Genomic DNA, 6,644 nt, shown 5'->3' with positions numbered 1-6,644 from the left:
TATAGGAAAGCAGTGCTTCACAAGAAAAATAATACAGAATTCACTATGAAAGGATGTGTTTATTTTTAAATTTTAAAAGAAATACATTGAAATTTTGAAGATAGTACCTTCAGCACAGAATGCACCAACTTTTATTCATTCTGACACTTTATGCCACACTTTTCTTATCATGTTATTGGCATAGTTTGATCATCTCTTCCTATGACGTTTTTCTATTTCTTCAACTTTCCAGATAACATTTGTTTACTTTTAAGTATTGAATGTGCATTAATTGTACAAAAAATAGGTTTTTTAATATCGTTTTTTCTATGACAAGTTTCTAAAGGAAGAGTGAAAGCTGATGTGGCTGGTGGTGAGAACAGTCATGCCACCTCCTTGGGAAGGGAAGCAGGAGGGTAGAGCATTCCAAGGCCAGTCTGAGCATATAGCTCAGGAGTAGAACACTTGCCTAGCATATGTGAGGCCCTGGGCTCAGTCATCAGTACTACTGAAAATTTAAAAATACTTCCTCTAACATGGCTATTGAAAAACATATTCCAGAAATTTAAGTTTTCACAGATCATTATTGGTAATATTTAAATTATTAGGATTACTGTCAGATTTGGGGAAAGCTATATGGAATTCACCCATACAAGCTACATTCAGGCACTCCCCCAGATTTCTCAGTGGTGACTGATATCAAGGCCTCTAGCACTCTCTAGTACAGCTGTGTGATGATGACAGTGATCTGATTGTGCTGGCTCACAGGGGCACCCTTAACCACAGGTGGCTGTTAAGCACTTTAGGATGCGGCTAGTGTGGCTGGAAAAGTGAAGGTTTTATGGGATTCTGTTTTTATTCATGGCCTTTCACCCATAAAACTAACACTTTCAGCCCTGTGGTCCAACTTGGTTCCCTCTCCTGGGCCTCGGTCCAGCACATTGACCACATCAGCAGTCTGGGGCTTCAACCTATGAACTTATTGAAAACTAACCAAAGATACTGAGTTCTAGAACACACTGTCTGCCTCATTCACCAGCCACTGTGTCTTTGGCCTGACCAGACTATGGAACAAGCATATTTAGAGATGAAGAGCCCTGTGCTTCTTCATGGATTCCTCTTTAACGTTCTGGGACAAACTATCATTTTCATTCAATCCACACGAAGTCAGGAAGGGGTGCATAACACTGCATCCATAACAAGCATCCCCAACAAAGATTTATTATTTTACTAATATGACATGTTTATCTTTGATGGGCACCTGTGATTATGGGCCCAGATCCCCTCCAATGAGCAAATGGCTTTTGGCTGTCAGCCCTTCTAGAGGATCTCATCATCCTACCAAGTGACTCCCTTTCCTGGAAAGTTCACATTTAATGATGACACAAAGACCTCTCCATCTTAGTCAAGCATAGGACTCTCTTGTGGGCCCAGTTAATGTCCAGCTGTATGTGAGCTCAGCTGAGACTGTTGGCTGTTCTTGTTGGATAGGTGGATTCCTCCTTTTGCCCACCTCACTTCCTTAGGTGTGATTCCCATGAAGAACACAGAAGTGCATCTTGCACCTCCTACCATGAAAGAAGCACATACCTTGTAAGCCTCTTTAGGTTTTGGAAGTAGCTTTTCACATGCCTGGAAGCAGTGCTCTGACTGTAGGCCAGGTGAAATGAAGAATTGGCCAGCTCGGCTAGGGTACAGAGTGAAGAGGGTTCTGCACCAGGATCCAGCTATGGCGCATGGACCCCTAACACTTGGGCCCTGTAGCCTGACAATATATGGCCTTAGAGACATTGCTGGTCAGTGTTAGAGGCTGAGTTGTGTCCCCTTCTCTTATCACAGAAGTTCATTCCTCAATACTTCTGAATATGACCATGCTTGAAGATAGTCTTTGTGGAGGCAAGCGGAAAGGGGGTCATTAGGGTAGACCCTATTCCAATATTACTTGTGTAAAACATAGGGAGAAGATGGCCATGTGCAAGTTACCATGCTTGAAGATAGTCTTTGTGGAGGCAAGCGGAAAGGGGGTCATTAGGATAGACCCTATTCCAATATTACTTGTGTCCCTATAGAAAGAGGAAGTTTGGAAATGCATCCATACATACATAAATGTAAAACATAGGGAGAAGATGGCCATGTGCAAGTCAAGGAGAGAGGACACCAAAGGACCCAACCTTGCTGATGCTATGGTTTTGGACTTCCTGTCCATAGCCAGTTGTGTAAGCCACTGTCTGTGGCTCTTTCTTAAGGCAATCCTAGCAAACTAATACTATGGGCAAAGGTGCTATGTGGAGTTTACAGCAAACCACCACAAACTGCATGAGGTGCCCATATAGCTACAACCTCCCAGGATGAGCCAGGTTCCGACAGACCCACCAGTCATAGGCAGCATGGGACAGCAAGAATCCATTGCAGGTGGAGGCGGTACATCCAGTCATGCACAGGCAGGATGCAAGAGCACAATCACACAAACAGGTGACCCAAGCTTCAGCATTATTCTCAGACCAGTGCCTCCTATCACCTCATACCTGAGTCTGTGTTAGGAATACAAAAGAACAGACAGGAGAAAGAAAATGACCAAGCTTAGTTCATGATCAAGTAGACTTGGTGTGGATATATGAGCTTAAAATTTATGGCAGCTGCATACAGTAAAGGGTGGTTTTAAAAGAGCAGTGAGGGACAAGCTTCCTAGTGAGCAGAATTGGGGGCAGAGCACCTGCTCAACCACATTTAGGTGAAGAAGAGTAGGCAGTTAGACTATATTATGGATTCACAGGCAGTGCCAAGTGACTTATCTGACTTCAGGAGCCTAGAAAGACTGGCAGATCTGGGACAGGATGCAGAGGTATGGCAGGGGTGGGGGGAAGGGTGAGGAGTGGGAGGTGGCATCTGGGGACATGATAGAATGATGGCTCCCACATCTAATGTTAGTTTCCTGGAGGCCATTCACCTCAGAAGAGGTGCCCGGGACCTAGTTGATAAGCTTACTCAGTCAGCCTTTGTCACTGGCCACCCTAGTGCTGGCCCAGCGGTGGGAAAGATGGAGACTCTGAATGGGCCCAGTGGTACAGGCTTTCATTTGCCAAAGCTAACACAGCTACTGCTTCCACTCAGTGCACAATCTGCCATTAACAGAGACAAGCCTGGGCTTAGAAGTAAGCTGATCCCACTGGATCCCTTTCCCTCTACAAAGACCAGCCATTAATTCTGATAGAAATAGACATAGTCAGCATAGATTTATATTGTGTGACCACAGGACTCTTCAGAAGCACCACCAGAGTGTTCATGGAGTGCTTACTTCATCAGCATTCAGAAGGAGCCTGGAAATGCTTCTTACAGCACAAAAGCATGAGAACTGGCTATCACAGGGGAACCACGTCACATGTGGACCACCTAGGAGCTGTTGGTGTCACAGGAACTTAGAATGGCCTGTTTAGCACAGAGCCAACTCAGAGGTGCTAATTACAAGAACAGAATGCCACCCTCAGGATGCAGGAGACACTTATGGTCAAGCATCTTTAGATGGCACTCTGTCCCATAGGGTGAGAACCCAAGGGTCTGAGAATCAAGAGGTGGTACCTCTAATTCCCAGTCTCCCCTTGGAGCATTTGTGCTTCCCTTCAGTGCTGCAAGCTCCCAAGACTGAAATGTCTGGTGTCTGGGGATGCGACAAGAAATCAGTTGAATTACACAGCAGTTTCAATCTGGTCACTCAAAGGTGGTCAGGAAGGAGGACCGGTTGCCCTCTTGAGGGGGAGGTTGCGTGGAACTGAGGTGAACTCTGTGAGTGCCTCTTGAGATGCTCTTGTTCAATGTCAGTGATAACGGACAAGTGTAGCAGTCCTAGCTGGAGGAGGGTGTGGGGACAAGGGGCTCATGCCTCTCAGGGATAAACTTCTAGACCAGTCCACCAGGAAAGCTGCCAGGAGTAGCTGAGGTCAGCACAGCACAGAAGGGAAAAGACAAGCACTAACAGTGACCCAGAGTCCACATCACAGCCAGAGCTGTTGGCATCCAACCTCCTTTTCTATTTTCTCTTATAAGATCCTAGGGATCAAATCCAGGGCTTCCTGCACATCTAGAAATTTGTTCTGCCACTGAGCCAAATACCCCCACCCAGCCACCTTAAGTCTTCTCCAGGAACACTGGGATCTTGCATAGATGTTTCCAGAATATACACTTGGAGGCAAATCAGAGAAGCCCAGTGTGGACTGTATCAAGCATGTGGATGCACTGCCCTGATCTCTTATAATAAAGGACTTCTCTGTGGCAACTGGACATGCCATCTGTATACAGCTGCTGCTCTCTGCTCTGGAACTGTCTGAGCTGCAGAAAGCTGCCTCACCCATGGTCATTCTGCCTCCTGGGCAGTTCACATCTGTGACTGATGCATAACGGGCTCTGAAGGCCTACTGCCTGACACAGGCCATCACTGAAGGATCATTCTGGTTGTTGAAGTTATTGATTGACTTGCATTGCCATTTAACTGCTCTCTTGGCCCTCTTCTCCTCCCTCTTTTTCCATCAATGTCAGTTCTAAGGATCCATCTGGTATTTCCCAACTGTAATATCATTCACAGTTGGGAAATATACAGGCCGCAGACTGTGTTAAACACAAAATCCAGTATCTGTTTGAGGAATGTCTAGAGGGACACACTAGTAGTGGAGGGGTGTTGGCAACTAAAGACTGATCAAGGGACACAACCAAGGTCTGAGTGGACTTTCTTTAGTCATCCAAACCCAGGGGATTGACTGAGGCACACATGGAAACCCTCCTCAGACTCTTCTGTTTTCATGGCCTGGAATGGAAAAGCTCCATGCTTAGCTATTGTTTAGATGAATTGACTAAGTGTCAAATCCCCGTGGTGGGCAAAATAACATCCCCTACCAAAGTTGTCCATATTCTTATTCCAGAACCGGCTTGCATGCTTCTGTACAGCTGAATCATGTTCCCACAAATCTATAACACCCTACCCCCCAGTGTCTTAGAATATATCTGTAGAGGGAGGACCTTTAAATGCTTAAAGAGATAATTAACATTAAATGGGGTCATGAAGGTGGGCCTTAATCCAACCACATGTGTCTTTATGAGATGAAACAGATACCAGGGATGCACCTTCAGACAGAGGGCTGTCTGAGGAAACAAGGTGGCTGCGCTGGTTAGTTTTCGTTAACTTGATACAAACTAGAGATGTCTGGGAAGAGGGAGCCTCAAATAAGGAATTTTCTCCATCAGATTGTCCTGTGGGCATGTCTGTGGTAGCATTTTCTTGATTGCTAATTGACGTAGGAGGGCTCAGCCCACTGTGGGCAGTGCCATTCTGAGGCAAGTGGGCCTAGGCTGTATAAGAAAAGTAGCTCAGCAAGCCAGGGAAGGCAAGCTAGTAAGCAGCGTCCCTCCGTGGTCTCTGCTTTAGTTCCTGCCTCCAAGTTCCTGCCTTGAGTAACGGGTCATTTCTTCAGAACGAAAAGCAAAGGAACCATGAGGCGTAGACAAGAAACAGCAGATTTCTCCCATACAGAGCGCTCATATCACCTCTTTCCCAACAGACAAGACTAGGATGCTGTAGGTCAGCTATTGAATGCAGGGGCTCTGGCTCCTATGGGCAGCTCACAGATAGCACATCATAGCTGATTCTTCCTAACAGGTGCCTCTTGGTTTCTTCACTACCTTCAAATTGTTCCAAAAATGCATTTTTTGAGGAGCGATCTTGTTCCACCAAAGTCCTGCAGAGGAAAGCTAAGCAATTACCTTAGATACAGCCTGAATGAATAGCAGGATCCTTAGAAGCCTAGCTCACACTGAGGCTCCTCATTGCTGGGGTTGCGTTTTTATGCTTCATTTTGTTTCCATAAGGGAATAATCCATGGAGTGGTAGACAGAAGGAAGATGGGGCAGGAGAGGAGAGAAGACCTTATTTGTACCCAGAGTTGTTTGGATGGCACTTTCTTGCTGTCTACCTCTGGATGTCTACCTCTGCTAACAGGAGGGGGCTCTGAGAGGCCCTAGAACCTTGCTACAGTTCAAACAAACACAGGTAACTGCATAAAAGCAAATTGTAACACCCAAATAAATCAGGGTACCATTGGATTGCTTTTAACTCTAACAGGCCACTCTTAGCCATCTCAGTGAGAGGAGAGCTTTGGGAAAGTGACAGCCACTGGCAAAGGAGACTGGTACTTGTGTCTCACCCTAAACACTGTGGGCCTAAGGTAATGATGGGCAAGGTGAACATGGAGCCCCAGGTCCACTCACCTGCTAGGTGCCCAGGCAAACAGACTGAATAGCAGAACTTGATCTGAGTCAGAAGCAGGGTTTCCAGGCCCCCAGACTACTCTGCACAAGTAGAGGCACAAGCCTTGTTTAAATAAGAGCAGGCTGAGCCAGGTCTCTGTTGAAACAGAGGCTTTGATCAAATGGTTCTGAGGAGTGTCTAAGGAAAGCAGACCAGTCAGTTCTGACTGCTGTTTCCCAGGAAGTATTAGGAGAACAGGATTAGGGGTGGATGCAGTCAGTAAGCAAAGAAGGCTCCGCATCTGGAGTCATGTACCTGGTAAAAAATGGATGTCCCAAAGCAGATCTGGGCACAATTGTGAAGAACATGGGATCACCCAAAGGGGGTCTTATGGCCTCTCCCATCTGCAGTCTGACCTTTAGAGACACAACAT

This window comes from Nannospalax galili, unplaced genomic scaffold (genome assembly GCF_000622305.1).
Source record: "Nannospalax galili isolate Female #2095 unplaced genomic scaffold, S.galili_v1.0 scaffold182, whole genome shotgun sequence".
Classification (NCBI taxonomy): domain Eukaryota; kingdom Metazoa; phylum Chordata; class Mammalia; order Rodentia; family Spalacidae; genus Nannospalax; species Nannospalax galili.
The sequence above is the reverse complement of the archived record's forward strand: the minus strand, read 5'-3'. Positions refer to the sequence as shown.